This window comes from Talpa occidentalis, unplaced genomic scaffold (assembly GCF_014898055.3).
Source record: "Talpa occidentalis isolate TD23 unplaced genomic scaffold, MPIMG_talOcc4v2.1 talOcc4.17, whole genome shotgun sequence".
In the NCBI taxonomy this organism is placed as follows: domain Eukaryota; kingdom Metazoa; phylum Chordata; class Mammalia; order Eulipotyphla; family Talpidae; genus Talpa; species Talpa occidentalis.
Window position 1 is genome coordinate 22154109 of NW_023601754.1, and position 15854 is coordinate 22169962.

Genomic DNA, 15854 nt, shown 5'->3' on the forward strand with positions numbered 1-15854 from the left:
CTTAGGGGGAACAGAGTTTCTGTTTGCCTCAATGGAGGCATTTTTGGAAATAGCAGTGGTGATGGCACAGCATTGTGAATGTAATAATTGTACATTTAAAAATGGTTAAAATGGGGCCTCCCTGGTGGCGCAGGCAGTTGAGCGCCGCACTGTGAAGCTGTCCACAGCCTCTGCAGCTCGGGTTCGATCCCAGCCGGCCAGCGAGAATCCCACATGGCAAAGCAGACCTCTCCTGTCTCACCCGCTGCTCCCCTCAGCAGTGCATTTCGTCAATCTGCCTGTTCTGTTCCCCGCTCTGTCTCTAGTGAAAGCTCTCACCCTCTTGCACCTCTGGCCTGTACCCTGGTTCTTGTATAAATAAATAAATCTTTTAAAAAAAATGGTTAAAATGACATACATGTTTTATGTTCTATATCTATAAAGAGAAGAAAGAGTCATGAGGATGTTGGATGGAAATTATCAGGATTTTTAGCAGTACCTCTGCAGAGCTGCTCTGAACCCATAAACATGGAGCCAGAACCTCTGAAATTACTGTTCCATCAGCTCTGTTCCCTACCTTGGTAGAAAAAAACCCCAAACACTACCAACCATAGGAGAAGAAGGCAAAAAGAACATGATTATCGGTAGCCTTTCTCATCTTTCTCTAAGAGGAAGTACTCTACCATGATATTCATGAAATATAATTATGGTGTGGGGGTGGGGCATGACTGGAGTCAAGTTCTCCTCTAAGACATGTTGGTGCTGTTGAGGGTCTATCTCTTGTTCAAAATGGCAGCTGCACTCATGTCTTTTTTTTTTTTTTTCTATTTTCTCATAGAAGAACTGGGGTGTTGGCAAGAGGTGTGGGGGAAGAGAGGATTCACCAGAGACAGAGTGGGGAGAAGAAACGTTAGATCTACTGAAATACACTGCTGAGGGGAGCAGTGGGGGAGACAGGGCAGGTCTGCAGCACCATATGGGTTAGCTCCCTGGCTGGGGATGGAATTAAATCAAGACTGTTAACCCAGAAAAAGTTAACTGAATATGTCTCCTTGATGAACTGGATGTGAGGACTCAGGGAAAATAAAAGGCCCAAGAGCAGTTCTGAATCTCTTCTGCTACAGAGCTATCTCAGTGATAGCTCTGAGACTTAACCCCTAGGCCACAGGAAGGTCCTGCATCCATGTCTTGTACTGTGTTTTTATTCTTAACTAAAGATGTGGTTATTTGGGTGGCCAGGCTTCCTGAGTGGAAGGGAAATTCACTCTGGGACTACCGCAGCTAAAAGACAATACCCATTTCTGCTCAGTGTCTAAACTATTGTCATCACTATGGTGTGATGAAATGATTAGGTTTGACCCAGCAATTTCAATCCTAGTTATGTACCCAAGAGAACTGAAAACATACATCCATACAAACATGTGTACACATTCATAATAATCAAAAAGCGGAAGCCAAATATTTAATAACTAATGAATGGATAAATAAAAATCTGTACAGCCATACAATGAACTATTATAGGTCAATGAAAAGGATTGAAGTGCTGATAAATGCTACAGTTGTTATGAACCTTGAAAACATTGTGCGAAGTGAAAGAAGCCAAACACAAAAGACCTCTTATTGTATGATTTCATTTATGTGAACTGTCCAGGAAAGGCAAATTTAGATAGACAGAAAGTAGACTGATAGTTGCCTAGAGCTGGGGGTGGGGCATGATGGTGACTGCTAATGGATATGGTGTTTCTTTTGGGGGTGATGAAATTGTTTTAAAAATAGATCAGGGCCTCACTGGTGGCTGGAGGGGTTAAGATGCAACCTATGGGGCCCTCCACAGCCACGGCAGCATGAGTTTGATCCCCGGCCAGGGAGCTACCCACATGGTACAGCAGACCTCTCCTGTCTTGCCTGCTGCTCCCCTCAGCAGTGTATTTCAGTCGATCTGCCTGCTCTGTTCCCCACTCTGTCTTTGGTGAATCCTCTCACGCCCACACCTCTGGCCTATACCCCAGTTCTTGTATGCAGAGATAAATAAATCTTTAAAAAATTAAAAATAAATAAAAATAAAAATAGATCACAATGAACAGTGCACATGCATATGAATACACTAAAAACCACTGAAATGTACACTTTAAATGCTGGATTATATGGTATATGAATTAAATCAAGAGTATTAACCCAGAAAAAGTTAACTGAAGAGGTCTCCTTGACAAACTGGATGTGAGGACTCAGGGAAAATAAGAGGCCCAAGAGCAGCTCTGAATCTCTTCTGCTACAGGTATAATCCCCTATGGTGTTGTGGTTTTTAGAAAGTGGTAACTGGAATTGTATTAAGATGAAAACATACCCATTGAAATCACTTAAACAAAGCACAACAAACCTAAATTACCAAAACCAAGTGCAGTAAGAAATCAACAATGATTTAAATTGTATTTGAGAGATAACTTAGAAACATGCATGAGAAAATGACCCTTCTTGAGTTACATTAATGTCATTTTTTAAAACAGCTTTTTTGAGATACAATTCACATACTGTACAGTTCGCCTAACTCAATAGCTTTTAGCATATTCACAATTGTGTAACCATCACTTCAATCAATGTTAGAGCATTTACCCCTAAAAGAAAATTCACCCCTAAAAGAAATCCTGCCCCTTTCACAATCATGCCTCATTGCTCCCTCTCACAACCCCAGCCCTAGGCAATCACTAACCTTTCTGTTTGCATAGATTTGCCTCTTCTGGATTGTCACACAATGACGATCATTTACCTGTGGTCTTTGGTTGGGCTTAAGCCCTCAGCATGGTGTTTTCGAGGTCCGTCCTGTCTCGGCATGTATCAGCACTTCGTTCCTTTCTGTTGAGAAATAAGATTCCATTATACGAATATACCAAATTTTATTTATCCAAGTACAGTTGATGGACATTTGGGCTGTTTCCACCTGGGGTGTTATGAATAATGCTTCTGTGAACATGAGTGTACATGTTTTCATGTGGACACTGGTTTTAAATTTTCTTGATATATACTTAGGTGTGGAAATGGCTGGTCGTGTGATAGCTGCCAGTTTAAGAAATTGCCACACTATTTTCCACAGTGGCTATACCATTTCTCATACTCACCCTACATATAGGAGGGTTCCAATTTCTCTACATCCTTCCTTATCAACCCTTGTTATTATCTGTTTTGTGTTAGCCATCCAGTGGGTGTGAGTGGTATCTTGATGTGATTTTGATGTGCATTTCCCTGATGGCTAATGATGATAAGCAGTTTATGTTTGAATTTGCTCAACTCCCTAACTCCCCTGCCCCTGCTTGTTTAGGCCTTCACTATCACTTCCTTGACTGGTTTGCACACCTCCTAACTAGTCTTTTCCTCTGCCATTCCATTCCTGAAAATGCACTCTCAGACCATGTTACTTTCTGCTTTAAACCTTGAATCACCCTCAGTTGTCCACAGGACAGAGTGTGGCATCTAAGATCTTCATCACGGCTTTCCAACCATTTCTCTCTGTTCCCTGTTGTGAGTCTGTGCCAGGCCTTTGTCATACTGTTCCCTCTGCATGTCTTCTATTTACCATGTCCACATGGTCAGCATTTAATATTCTTTAAATAGAATCTTCAGAGTGAAGGCAGACGGGATCCTCATGCTGTACGATCCCACAGCTGCCATTCTCATTTTGATGGAGGTCAGGGGTCAGCATAGCACAGCTGCCAGATCAAATCCAGCCCACTGCCTGTTTTAATATAGTGCATGAACTATGAATTGGTTTTACATTTTTAAGTGGTTGACAATAATTTAAAAGTCAGTAGAATGCTCTATGACATCATTTCAGTGCTGATAGTAGCATTTAATTGGAATGCAGACATGTTCATTTCCTTCCCATTGCCTATTGCTACATTTGCAAATCTGAAAATTTGCAACAGAGGTGGTGTGGTCCATAAAACATAAATTATTTACTATCTGGTTCTTCACAGAAAAAGTCCTTTGATGCTGATCTATGTGAATGGCACCCCCAGAGTTGTGCAGTGTACAAACTGTGTGGATGTGCTCCAGCAGTCCTGTCTCCAAGCTCCCCTGGAACCTCCTTCATATCTCTACTCAAATAATTATCATTTGGCATAATAATTTGTTGTCTTCCCCAGACTTTGTGCTCCAGAACTTGAGACCCGCTCTCTGAGTCTTGTTGACTTTGTAAGCTCAGAGTGTGGCCTGGAAAAGAAGCTCAATAAATGTTTCTATTACTGTATTGACTATTTCCTGGATACTGAAGATGAATCAATAAAACACTAAATATTTCAGGATTATAGGACTCATAAAAATGATAGTAGCACCACTGGCAAGATTCTAGAGCCATTGTTTCTGACTCTAAAAACATTCCATTCTTCAGTATCACTTGCGTGATTTGAATCTATCTTCTCCTAGAGAAGGGCTAATTGGCACATTTCATTGAATCAAGTTAAAATTGTGGTGGGTGGTGTAGGATGTTGGACATGTGCTAGCACCCCTCCACCAACTGGAGACACAGGGTTGAGTAGCACAGAGTGGAGAGTTCAAGCCTCTGGAACTTTCTAACAGGATTAAAGTAGGGAGGTTCATCTGGTGAAATCATAGAAATGTCAGTTACAAGGAAGCTCAGACTTAGTTCGGTGAAGCTGTTAAAATTAGAAACTTGAAGCTGTTATACTCAAGAAATATTTGTGGGCTACATGAGGAAGAAACCAGACAACATTAAATCCCTGTTTTTGTGCCGGGTACTGTGAGGAGGAGGCATCGGGCTCCCCCATCTCATAAGTCCCTGATAAACCTATTCCCACAAAGACACAAACTCAGATGGGGGGGTCACCACTTGTCTACACATGCCCTGCAGAGCTCATAGTCAGGTCAGATCTCCAACACCACCCCCCTTCCCTCCCCCCGTCTGTCTTGATGGATATGACCGGGAGCTTGCTCTTCCTTCAGGGACTTTCACAAGCCTTCTGTTGTTCTTGTTTTCTTTTTAGTTCCCTGACATGTGTTTATTCCCCCGCAGGAGAAAAGTCCCAATTCTTAACATGAATTAAAAGGGCTTTTGAGAACTGTCCTGTATTTCCCCCACCATCCTTGTCTTCTTCCAAGCTTCCCTCCCTTCCCCTGTCCCAGGCCTTTAGGCCAACCAAATAAAACTTAAAAATAACAGTTATGATTTAGTTGATGCTCACCATGCTTTGTTCTAAGCAAGTTCTCCGATACTATCTACTTTAAAATCCTATGAAGTAGGTGAAATTATTATTTTATAAATGAAGAAACAGCACAGAGAGGTTTAATAACTTGCCTAGGAATCATACAGTCAGTAAGTAGAGTCAGAATTTGAATTCAGGTAAATGTCTCCTAACTTGAAAAAGCATGAGGGTTTAACCAACATGTTCTTCATCACTTACAGATGTCATGTTTAAAGTTTTTGTCACCAGCCATCCTCTGACTTCTATGCACTTGTGAAGCCCTCTTCCTAATACACTAACTCTTTTCATTTTTTAGATTTCAGCTAAAATATCACCTTCTCTGGCAAGCCTCCCTGATTCCCTGGTCTCTTTGCTGCTCAGCTGTCACTCCCATAGCACCCTCTATTTCCCATCCATGGTACTTATCACCTTTACTAACAATTGTTTTCAAGGCAGCCTGGTCCACTGGACTGGTTAGTTCTGAAGCCTCAGAGTGTGCCAGTGAGGCTCATGTGGGTGGTGGTCCCACCCTGACCCGAACCAGGCTCCTGACACTATCTGTGGAATGAATGAACTTGGCAGTGGCCATCTCAGCAACATCTCTGATCTTTCAGGCTGGAAGGCAAAACTCAAGCCAGGTTTTCATACTGTTATAGAGCAGGGAGAGGGTCAGCCCAAGCTCCGCAAACCTGCCTATTCTAAATGGGTTCTGCCATCCGCCGCATCAACACAAAACATTTGAGACTTTAATGGGAAGGATCTTTAATAAAACTAGGAAACAATACAGGTAAGGCAAAGAGTCTAGTTTCTAAATGAAGCACCCAAAGTTACCCGTCCCCTCGTGGGTCAAAGTCCATCCATATGGGATTGGCCCAGAGCAAGGCCCCAAAGCCTGCCACAAGTCTAAAGCATCTTCCAGTGGGGACCCACAGAAAAGGGCCAGAAACAACTGGACAAGCCTGGAAGGAAAAGAGCAAAATCAACATCAAGATAAAAGCTGCCATTGTCACCTCCCCACGGGTCTCACCCACATCTGTGTCACCCAGTCCATGACCAAAAGACAAGAGCAGTTTCTTCACGTGTCTCTAGGCTCCATGCGCCTTCTCCAGGTCTCCTGGCTCCATCCTGCTTCCTTCCTTAGTCTCTTCTGCAGCTTCTTCTCTCCCTGCTCAGCTCCACCCTCCCTTGGGTGGGGCAGGGAACCTCCCCCTTTCCTGGGGACCACCCTGTTGCAATCCCCCCTTTTAATTTTTATTCCACCATATCTATGGTGGCCCAATCTCAGGGTGTTGTCTTAGGAGACAGTCTTTTTTAGGGTTACAATGTGTGTAAGAGAAGCAACAATTAGCAGCATTGTCTATGAATGTCCAGTATGACAGTTTTCCATTCTGAAAAATAGTCCATTATCCAAGCCAAAAGAAAAAAAAAATTGGAGCGTTAGCTAAAACAAGACAGCAAATATATCAAAATCACAGGGGAAAGGGTGCTTGATTTAGAAACTATGTTCTTTGCCTTTTCTGTATTGTTTCCTAATTGTATTAAAGTTTCTTCCCATTAAAGTCTCATGTTTTGTGTTGATGCGGCGGATGGCAGAACCCTACATAGAATAGGCAGGTTTGCGGGGTTTGGGCTGTCCCTCTCCCTGTCCTGTAACAGATTTGGTGCCCAACGTAATTTAGGACAGAGCCATCCGTGATTAGTCAGCCCCATGGGGAAATTGGGCTTCCCTATGGCACTGGCTACCATAAGCGCAAATGTGATTTTTGGTTTCTCCAGTGTGTTTGTTTCATATGTCGATTTGCTGTTGAAAAACTGGCTTGGGCTTTGTGAAGATTCTGTGTGTTTGTGTGTAATTTGTTTGTAGTGACTTGCTAAGAGATTTTAATTTGTGGAAATTGTTCTGTGCCAGTTTTACTCAAAAAATTAGGCAGTACATTGGACCATGTGGCCAGATCAAAGATGGCGTCTGAGGCCACTTGGCCTGCTCTTGTAAAATTCAGAGGTGCTTGTTGCTAGGACTTTGGAACTTTTTTTTTTTTTTCTTTCTTTTTGTAATCTCTGCTGTCTCGCATTTCTAAAGGCAATAATGGTTCTTCAGTGGTATGTTGCTTTGTCTTTGGCTACTTCCTGCTCTCTGCCTGATGGATTTTGCAAGCCAATTGTGGAGCAGTGGTGTTTAAATTAACAAATGTATGCCTGGGTGTTAAGGAAAGAGTAGCCTTAAGCAGTAACTGGTAATCGCTGGTATCCTTGATGGATTCTTGGAGATAACTTGAATTTTTGCAAAGTCTGGATCAGAAAAATTAACAAGATTTTTGTTGTGCCCACATCGACCAGTGCAGCCCCCAAGGACACAGACAACCAATGCAAGGGCACAAAGGAGTTTAATACGGGCTCGAGACCGGGCCCTCGACACGCACCGATGCAACGGCAGAGGTCGAGAGCCCCGAACAGAGGAAGCTGGGATATCTTATAGGGTCGCGAGTGGCGGGAACTTTGAAAGAAGCTGGCAATTATTCATTGGCTACTACAAAGGCATTTTGGCGCGCTCGGTTACAGTTTCAAACTGATTGGACGGTTAGAGATGCTGTCCCATTTATGGACAGGACTGCCCTCATTGGCGGCTGGGGTGGTCTGCTTTTTTGTCACCAAGTGGAGTGAGGGTTGTGACTGCTGAAACTATCTCTGGAATGCGGCTGGACAAGGACTAACATATCAAGGTGGAGGATATACAAAATGGCGAAACCACGGCTAAGCTTGGTTCCAAATTTTTGTCTGAGTCTGAAAGGATTTGCTGCTGTGAATTTTGTCTACACAATTTGTTTTGGGCATGTTTGCCATTTTGAATCCTGAATTTGTTCAATTGCTGCTGTAAGACAAGATTCTAAGTTTCTGCTTCCTACTGAGGAAGGTCTGTTATGGAAAGCACTCTTTAGGGTGCATCATGTAACTACACCAGGTTTTCATACCTGTGTTGTTGTTGTCCCTCCCTAGTGTGTAATCTGTGCTTAGATGTTTAATCTGCTCTTTCAGCTTCTGTCCCGGAGTGGCTAACAGAAGTAAGGAGATGACTACTTTTAATTGAAAGTTAATTACTGATATTTTGCTTTTGCTTTTTCAGGTTCTATTCCAGGAAACCCAAGGAGAGCCTGCTTGGTGGCTAACAAGAGATGACTCCTTTTGCTTAAAAGTTAACTTTTATTCTTTCAGTTGCTGTACAGAATACCCCAGGATTGACTTCTAATAAAAAGTCTTCAACACTGAAAACCCTAAGGTGATAAACAAGGTCATATAACTCTTGTGATTAATAAAACTTTTCCTTCCTATTTCCAAAGTCTTAGCTTTGTAGGATGACAACTGGAAATTTTTCTGCCAGCAACACTCCACACTTTTTTTGGACTTTGACATTTTTTTCTGAGCCTATGGAGTAAAACTGCAGTTACATAACATATTCTATGTGGCATAACTAAAAAAAACTGTCTTTGTCTATATGTTGTATGTCTGTATGTCCTTGTGTCTGTCTTGGCCTAGAGAGGTTGAAAAATTGTTATACGTGGTGCCCATAGACGTTGAAAAAAAAAAAAGTCTCCAGTTATGAGAAAAACTAAAGTTTATGGTTTGATTGTCAACATTGTGCTACTGAATGAACTAAGTCGGTGACTTCATAGACATTTAATATTGTTGTTTCTGTTAATTTTCTGATATTTATGGCAAAGCTTCCCAGAAATCTAAATTCAAGTACAAATTTGGTAGCCTGTCATTTGACTGATGCAAGGAAATTTTGTGGAACCTCAGTAGAGCTCCTGAGACACTCCACGAAGTTTCTCCCTTTCCTCCTGGGAAGGCATTAGATGAATTTGTTCTATTTGGCTTTTACCTAATGAAGTAAACTGGAAGGGAAGCATTGTCACTTGGGAAAATGGTAAAACTTCGGTATGTACAAAAATGTTAACAGTGGTTTTCTAAAATGTGTATAAAAAAAACCTCTCAGTATCTGGTATGTATGTAAATTGTCAATGGTGATTGTCACCTTGTAATATTGTATAATTCAATTGTTTAATATCTACAAAAATTGTATCTGGCAATAGAGAGAAAAGGTCTCAACAGATTCCTATTGAAACTGTTGAGAGTAAAAAACTTTCCTACAAAGGACTGAATAGACCTGGAAATACACCTGACATTTACTAAGATTTCTTTGACATAATACTGGTAATTTTTTTATGCATTCTGTCCTGAATCCACAAAGTTTTTATTTTGTTTTGTTTTGTTTTGTTTTGAGTAACCAGGATCTGCAGCAAGGTTGCAACTTTTTTCCAGCAAAGCTAACTTGTCACATTTTCTCTCCCCTTGATACCAACACGGCATACAAACAGTGGTAGTAATTTTTGCTACTTATCTTAGAGTCTGTTTTTGCATAACTTCCATAGGGATTTTGTCTGTTTTAACAAAAAAAATTGGACGCGAGTTTGATTGTGTGGCTTTGTGTGGAGTTCTTCCAAAAAGTTGAAAAAGAGCTGAACCAAGATGAGGAGAACCTGTTTGCCTTCTTTGTAGGGTTCCAGAGACCTCCAAAGAAGGTGAGGAAGCTTGCCTCCATTGGCAGGACTGGACAACCCGGCCAACGAAAATGCCCTGGTACCCTCGAAAAGAGGAAAGCCCAGGTGGAGTCTGATGAGACCAACTTTATACCTGAAGCATACATCGACTGGATGCCACCGGTTCGCTCTGATCCTGTATGGAATATTTCAACAAAGCCAGCTAAAAATTGCTGTTAGTTATTTCTGCCCTGTGATTTTATGCAAAAATAGGAAAAATGGTTAAAAAGTAGATTTAGTTTGCAAACTTTTGCTTTGCTGTTAAAAGTTTGGGATCAAGGTTGAGAAAATTTGTGTTTTTACATCAGTTGAACCATTTTAAGATTTTTTTTCCTGTAATTTTTACATATCTGCTGTCTTGTTTTGGCTAATGCCTCCAGATTTTTTTTGGCTTAAACTGATGAACTATTTTTCCTGGAGTGGAGGACTTTTGCTTTCCACAATGGACAAACACCTGGAGAGACTGGTTTTCTTTCACACTGGAACCTGACAAAATGTTCATCTGAGACTGCATCCCAACCTCCATATATTCGATCTTCATCACCATGGAAATGGTGGCAAAAAGTGAAAGGGGGGAATTGTTAGGGGGAAAAGGATGTCCCAAAGCTAATTCCATATAGGCTTTGTGGACTCCACCCCCACCCCAGGTCAAAGCCAAAGACACTGGGAACTCCAAATCCCATCACCACCAAAGGGAAGGTGGCTGGGAACTGAGGGTGGGGTTAAGCAGCCAGGTGGATATAAAGGCAGACACGTGGGCTTTGGATTCCCCCATTTTTGGCTCTCCGCCAGCTCGCAGCGTCAGGCCAGCTCTGAGAGTGACTTTGGGTTTCCAGGTCGTCGGATCGGGTAGGACGCATTAAAGACTTTATTTCCCTATTTTCTCCCTGAGTTGTACATTTTCCTTATTTCCTTTTCTCTTGTAAATAAACCTTTTATTAACCTTTTGTGTGTGTCTGTAGTAGAGTATTCATAAGTCCCTTTAAAGCGCGGGGGTGAGGACCCACAGCCAGGAACCCGTTTAATATCGGGGCTGCTCTATAACAATACTATTTGTAAGGTGTGTGTTGAGGGGTTGGGCAGGAAGGGGTGAAAAATGTTGTTGATGGCTCCCTCACGTCTTCTGTTTCTGATTCTGTAGGGTCTTTGTCTGGCTTCCACTGCATAGTTCCCCACAAATTTTGAAAGAGCTAACAATGGCTTTCAAGGGAGGAGAATTGATTGTGGATCACACAATAGGAGATCACATAGGTAGCAATACCCTGAGCCACACTGGCTCAGGGTGGCTTGGGCACTAGAGGTGTGTGGGGGGGCCTCGGGGAACCCTGTTTTTATGGGGTTGGTCCACAGGGAGCAACGTGAGAGCAAGTTTTGGGGTGGGCTCCATGGGCCCACTTCATACATCCAGTGTCTCCTTGGCATCTTAAGTCTCCCATAAATCACCCCCATAAACCACCCCCATAAACCACTGGGAATTAGTTGTATTAAGTTGTACATTTTTAGCCCTGTTCCTAACTAAACACTTTTCTCAGCTTCAACAGCCCAACAGATCCAAGAGTCAGTCTGTCCAGGCTTTCAGGCCACATGGCCCGATGGGAGTCCCTGAGAGATACCAGGCTTCAGGCCTCCCTTCACTGGGCAGTCCACAGGGCTTTAGACTCCACTGAAGGTGAGGGCTGAGGAGGAGAAGGCAGCGAAAGTGAGGAGGAGGGGTTTGGACACATCTGGATAATTTGCATTTCTGGGAACAAACAGGACAGGATGGGATGGTGAATTCCTTTTTCCTATAGACCTTTTGACATTTTTTTTTCAGGTTTTTTTTTAAGATTTATTTATTTATACAAGCCCTGGGGTGCAGGCCAGAGGCGTGGGAGGGTGAGAGAATTCACCAGAGACAGAGCAGGGAGCAGAACAGGCAGAAGGACCGAAGTACACTGCTGAGGGGAGCAGTGGGCAAGTCAGGAGAGGTCTGCTGTGCCGTGTGGGATTCTCCCTGGCCAGCCAGGAATCGAACCGGTGCTGCAGAGGCTGCGGATAGCTTTACAGTGCTGCGCTCAATTCCCTATGCCACAGGGGAGGTCCCCTTTTGACGTTAGAATTTTTTATTTTACTATCTGCTTTTTGAAAAATTGAAATGTATTGTCTACTTTTAAAAAAGTCAAAATGTTAATTTTTAAAAATGAAAGTAAGTGGTCAGAACAACTGCTGACTTCCTAACTCTCCCAGGCTCCCTCCCAGGGAGCACAGGGCCTGGATGACGCGCCCTGGCTGATGGCGAGGGGCGAGCATACTCTGTGGGTTGACCAACTGGACAGCTCAGGCTTCCCCTCCTGAAGCTGCAGTTCCTATACCTTCTTGGAATTTCAGACCATCTCTGGTTTCCCCAGGGTGACTCACAGAGGGTATTTCCCAGTGCCTGATGTTTACTGGCAACCCCAGGGAAATGGGAAGGATGTGCCACTTTCAGATCCCAGATCTCCCCAGTTAGACTCCTTGCTAAGAGCAAATATGGGAAGGGGGGAGGTTGGGAGGGACTCTCACTTCTGGTTTTTTGTTTCTTGACCTTTAAGTCTCTGTATTATTTGAATTTTTATAATGTATCTATGTTACTTTGCAAACAGGAAAATTTGAAGGCATAAACAGTGCCCGACAAACACCCACATGCAACCAGCCTGCTGAGGATCAATTCTGTGTCCCCGGGGAGAGGCCCCAGCTCTTCAGATGAGTAGGAGGCAGCAGGCACCCAGAGGGCTCACATGTGATTCAGAAGCACAGTCAGGTTAAAACTGGTGCTTTAGGCAAGAGGGAGTTAGGCTGGGGAGTAATGTCCCTGCTGCTCTGAGCACGCAAGTTCTGGATTGTTCTTTAGGCTTGCCCCAGGCACACTAGAAACTTCTTGTAAATTTCCACCAGCATGCCAAACTTAATTTTCTCCCTCCATCCTGAGCACACAACCTCCTACCTATCCCATCTCCATAAATAATCCACCGAGTACTCAAGCAGCACCTATACATGTCCTCTTTCTTCCTTTCCTCTTCCTAGTCCTATGGCTTCCTCTCTGCACTCAAGCCACAACCAAAGCCAGACCTCCCCTCCCCTGGGTGACAGCTAGCACCTCTCTCTGGCCCCTGGCACCATTCTTGTCCCTCCCCAATCCCCCGTGGACCTGGCAACCAGGATGCTCTTACTCAGACACGGATCAGATCCAGTTAGTCACCTGCTTAAATTTTCTGATGGTTCCCAACACACTTAAGATAAAACAGAAACCCAAACACCACGCACAGGAGAGTCCCCAACATCATCTCCAAACTTACCTTCTTGTTCCCCCACAAACATTCCAGTCTCCACCGGGTTATTTGCCAGCAATATTGTGTCTCAGCATTTGCCTGTTGCCCTCAGATTTGTTTGTGAAATCAGCTCCTTTCCTCTCCCCCATATCTCCTAAAATGGTGTTCACTCGACCAGATCTACATTTACTAGTAGAAAAATTAAAATTTCAGTTCCTCACCAAGCCCTTCCCTATTCAATGATGGATTGATCAGGCCTACCTAAAGCTGGTGAGTCATGTGACTCATCTTTGAAAAATAAATTTCAACCAATAAATTCAGTTCAGAACTCACCAAATTGGGGGGCTATCATTTGACAAGTCTGAAAGAGCTTCAGGAAACGGGTCATGGGGCGGGGAGTAGGAGGGTAGCCTTGGTGCAGTCCCAGCCCACCTGAGGATGACTGTCCCAGCCTGTACACTCTCTAACATGGTGGCCGCACAGCTAGGACTATGAGAGCAGCTGTGAGCAGTGCCAGAGGTGTTTCCCGAATCTGCCATTCAGCAGGTCTGGGCCCTCACACTAGAAGAGCCAAGGGCTACAAAACAGCGATGCTGGGCCTCCCTGGTGGTGCAGATGGTTGAGCGCTGCACTGTGAGGCTGTCCACAGCAGCTGCAGTGTGAGTTCGATCCTGGCCGTCCGGCGAGAATCCCACATGGTGAAGCAGACCTCTCCTATCTCTCCTGCTGCTCCCCTCAGCAGTGTATTTCGTCAGTCTGCCTGTTCTGTTCCCCACTCTGTCTCTGATGAATCCTCTCACCCTTCCGTGCCTCTGGCCTGTATCCCGGTTCTTGTATAAATAAATAAATCTTAAAAAAAAAAAAAGCAATGCTGGTGAACTAACCCTCAGAGCTTCACACCTCTGAGGTGAGAATTACCTTCTCCAACCAGCTAATTTCCTCAGCCAAAATTGTATTTTTAAATTGTTTACTCCCTAGCCCAATTCGTACATAGATTGTTTTCAACAAATCTTTCTATTCTAACAAGCCCACCTTTGAAGATGGGTGGACAAGGCAAAGGTCATCAATGTAGAATTCTGGCTGGGGTAGGTACTTTCCTGAGCTAGGCCAAATGGCTTTGGTTGCTAAGGAGCAATTTCTTTTCAGTAGAAACTGGGTGAGGCCAGGGTTGCACAATTATGACCTCACCCTGCCTACCTACATTCTGCAAAGGAGTTTCCATGTGCAGAGGCTGCCCTGCACTGGCGGAGGCAGCCCTGTGTAGACACATGTCTAATTGGCATTAGGAGGTGCAGAGTCCTGGCAAAAATTCTCCTGTGAGTGCCAAGAAGGGGGCCAGACTGGAGAGGATGCTCCTGGCCGGCCCTGGAGCTCACGGGGCAAAACCCACTTCCAGGATGCTGTCCATCCTTGGGCTTTGAAGGACTTCCCAGGAAAACACCTCAGGCTCCACAAACAGGAAGGCAGAGAAGGCCCTGGGCCTGAGGTGAAGGTGCTCAGCGAGTCTGCAGCTTCTTGCACAGAGTTACTCAACTCCACCGTGACCCAGCCGACTTCTGCTCTGTTGTTGCACATTAGGTAATTGGTATGTAGAGTGGCCTAGCTGACTCATGAAAGTGGCTGATAAGCCCTCTCTGTCTGCAGTGTGTGCAGATTTGAGTCCACTTTGGGAAGGGAAGGTGTGTGAGGTCCTTTTGGAGGATTTCAAGGCATTTAGAATGTCTTTCCTGACAAGGTCCTTCTAAATTCCACCCAGTAAGTAGGTATGTCTATTTGTTTTCGTAAAAAAAAAGGTTTCAACCAATAAATTCAGTTCAGAACTCACCAAATTGGGGGGCTATCATTTGACAAGTCTGAAAGAGCTTCAGGAAACAGGGGTCATGGGGCGGGGAGTAGGAGGGTGGCCTTGGTGCAGTCCCAGCCCACCCGAGGATGACTGTCCCAGCCTGTACACTCTCTAACACAGTGGCCGCACAGCTAGGACTATGAGAACAGCTGTGAGCAGTGCCAGAGGTGTTTTGTAAAAAAAAAAGAAAGAAAGAAAAGAAGAAATCAATCTCTTATTGTCCCTTCTCAGATTGTAAGAATTGTTGTCCAGTCTTAAAGCATCTCAGATTCGATTTTTAGAAGTTAGGTATTAATAGGGTTTGTGGGAATGCCATGCAATAACCACAGGTGTGTCTCCAGTTCTAACTTTTCTAAATTCCATGAACTCAGAGATTTGTGTCACTCAAAGTTCAGCAAAGTGGAACGAAGCCAACACATCTGAAGTATGACTTAAGAATAGTTTCACTTAAGAATAGTTTCACTGAGAGGTAGAACATAGGAATTCCTAACTGAACAAAGATTCAGGAAAAAGACAAAACTTGCAAGCTGACCACAGATCAGAAGGAGAGGAAGAGGGAAGGGTCAACACAGGGAAGGGAAGAGCATACGAGACTGTGGTGTGGGGTCACGGGTGATGTGGTGGGAGAATTATGGGATCTACCCCTGAGGGGAGAACAATAATGTCATAAAATAATTCACCAAAATTAAAAGATTGACTCTGTAATGTGGGGAACTGATGCTCTGAAATAGGAAATAGGTAAAGGACTTCCATGAACGCCTCCTGTCAACAGGTGCATCCCACAGGCCTGGGTGACTAGGGGAAAAAGCAGGTTGTCCCAGGTGGAGCCCTTTCACAGACACCGGCCTCCAATCTGCCCTGCTCCCTTTATTATCCCAGCCCAGCCTCTTCCTTGTCGTGACTTTTAGTCCTCCAACCTGTCCCCGTTCTCTGTCTGCCACCCTTGCGTGGCCTT

General features: G+C 44.0%; 1 protein-coding gene across 10 annotated transcripts in view; it reads left to right on the forward strand.

Moving 5' to 3' along the window:
* The first annotated feature begins 14273 nt into the window (after positions 1 to 14273).
* Positions 14274 to 15854, forward strand: part of SIAH1 (siah E3 ubiquitin protein ligase 1) — a 57344-nt gene continuing 55763 nt past the window's right edge. For 8 of the 10 annotated variants that reach the window (XR_008552462.1, XR_008552459.1, XR_008552458.1 and 5 more), the window contains exon 1: positions 14274 to 14631. The gene's annotated coding sequence lies outside the window, so the exon portion shown is untranslated. Of the gene's footprint in view, positions 14639 to 15854 lie in introns of all 10 variants that reach the window. The other 2 variants (XM_054697051.1, XM_054697053.1) reach the window with 1 other exon arrangement.